The sequence below is a fragment of the Amia ocellicauda genome, chromosome 10, assembly GCF_036373705.1.
Source record: "Amia ocellicauda isolate fAmiCal2 chromosome 10, fAmiCal2.hap1, whole genome shotgun sequence".
Classification (NCBI taxonomy): Eukaryota; Metazoa; Chordata; class Actinopteri; order Amiiformes; family Amiidae; genus Amia; species Amia ocellicauda.
In genome coordinates this window covers 43,074,644-43,076,967 of record NC_089859.1, presented here as the reverse complement: position 1 = coordinate 43,076,967, position 2,324 = coordinate 43,074,644, and the positions used below count along the sequence as shown (strand labels likewise).

At 38.1% G+C, this 2,324-nt stretch overlaps 1 non-coding gene across 1 annotated transcript; it reads right to left on the bottom strand.

The window, feature by feature from the left end:
* Positions 1 to 1,988: 1,988 nt before the first annotated feature.
* Positions 1,989 to 2,103, bottom strand: LOC136762295 (U5 spliceosomal RNA). Its single transcript, XR_010820500.1, has one exon. It is a non-coding gene; the product is annotated as a U5 spliceosomal RNA (small nuclear RNA).
* Positions 2,104 to 2,324: the final 221 nt, after the last annotated feature.

Here is a 2,324-nt window from a genome sequence, read left to right as displayed (position 1 = left end):
TTCCTTTTCGAGCTGCTTAACGTTTTGCTGTAGCACAACTTCACTGGACTCTTTAAATGTCTGTAGAATATGACGGGATCTAATTCTTGATGCTCCATCGGTTTTCTTTCTTATTTTGTGCTGTATTCAGAGAGAAAAAGAGTTTAAAATGAATATATATATATATATATATATGAAAATGATTTAAAAAAAAACAATCCTGCAATACATTTATTTAATATTTGCAGTAATTATCTCACCGGTAACTGTGGTTCATCAAGGTCACTATCATCTGAAATTTGAAGTTTTTTGTTTGGTTTAGGTACTCTCTTCATTTTAGGACAGGGCATTTTTGTTAGGTCATTAAGTTTTCTTCTTAGTTCGCCTTCTTTTCCTAAAATAAAAATAAAATAAATAAAACCCTGCATTATGTCCACAGATATTTGGGGATTATATTTATGTGTCATAAAAATACTGTGCTTTGACCATACAAATTAAGATGAACAGCCAACACTGAATCAAAACTGAAGTTAAATTATATCTGGTTTAATTTATTTTGTGATTTGGGGGATTTTATTGTAAAGCACAACACACAATAAATCGTTCTTACAAATGCCAGTCAAGTATGACGAGTTTTTAGCGCCCTCACCACCACCTACCATGTTATAAGAGTATGTTAGAAGTACAACACATTAATAACTTAAACATTCATTTCAAATATACTGTGATTGTATATATCAAATAGCATGTAAAGACTTTAATGTTATTTTTTTTTTAAATAAACATTGTTACCAGTCATAATGATCTGCGCTTCATGGACAGGCCATCCACCTTTTGGAGGTTTGTTCGTGTCTCTCCACTCTGCTCTGAAGTTTCGAGTCGTCTCTTCGTCATCATCAGCAATGCTGAATAAATCAAAATTGCGAAAGCAAGCAGTGGGAATCACGCTGTAAGAGTCTTTGTCGACCCCGCTTTCCCACTTCACCAACGCGTGCATCACCGCCATACTACCTTCACCTTCTCGTCCGTTTTTTCTGCGCCTTTTTCCCCCAACAAGTCACGGCACAAAAAACAGTCCCGCTCTGCATTCTGGTACTTGGCGTTCTTAATAACACCAACAGGGTGTAATCGCATAGACCATTCGAGTATAAAGTACTACATATCCCATCAGTTACAGTTTTTTTTCATCTTCTGAAACTGCAATTTAGCACTTTCAACTGTTTCTTAGTGATTCCTAGAATTACTAACCGGTATTGTAGTCAATGTGTTTATAACCTTTTTTGTTTAACGATTTGTGTGTTATCCTATGTGATCCCATGGTCTTTGATTTGGTCACGGAAGTGATTTGTCTTTGATTTGTTGATCTAGAGTTGAATTTTAATTAGTTTTTCCCTTTTGTATAGTTAGTGTAGTGCTACATTTAGTCTTTGTTTTTAAATAAATTTGACAATTTATATCTTTGGAATTGGTGTCTGCGTCCAATGATTACAGAAATTGAGTTCTACAAGACTCCAGGATTCGTGATAAGGTGATACTATGAATTCACTTCTTTAATTGAAATTTAAAAGTGTACCTTACGCTACATATATATATATATATGTATGTATGTATGTCCAATTGCTTTGACAATACAAATGAATAGAATTGAGAGGGAGAGAGAGAGAGAGAGAGACAGACAGACAGACAGACTGACAAACAGAAAAACAGACAGACATAGACACACACACACACACACACACACACACAGAGCCAGCCAGCCAGCCAGCTCAGCGATGACATCACGAGCCTCTCTCAGCTGACTGCTATGACATCACAGAGCACGTACATTCCGTTGCTTGCCGTCTGTCAACCACTCAGTCACTGCCAGCCAGACTGGCTGGCTGGCTGGATGTGGGGGCTGCTTGCTGCTGCTGTGTACCTTAGCAAGCTTATTTGCTTGACCGGCCTTCCTACTCCTCTGCCCACATGCCCACCTATGCCCGATCTGCTGTTCACCTGGATCACAGCTCCGCCCCAACAAGGCAGATCCTCCCAAAAATGGTACAAACTCACCCACGATCCCCTCCACGGAAAGCTTTAGCAAAAGGCAAAAGCGTTATACGTAATGAAGAGGAACCCGAGTCCAAGACGCATCCGACCAGCCATACATATTTGTGTGTATTAAAGATCACATTTTCTTACATTTAGTTTTTCTGTACTTTATTACATCTTATTGTGATTTATAAATGTATTGTTTCTTTTCCATATGTATGTATGTATGTATGTGTGTGTGTGTGTGCCTGTCTCTGTGTGAAAGTGAGTGTGTGTGTGTGTGTGTGTGTATGTCTGTCTGTGAAAGTGTGTGT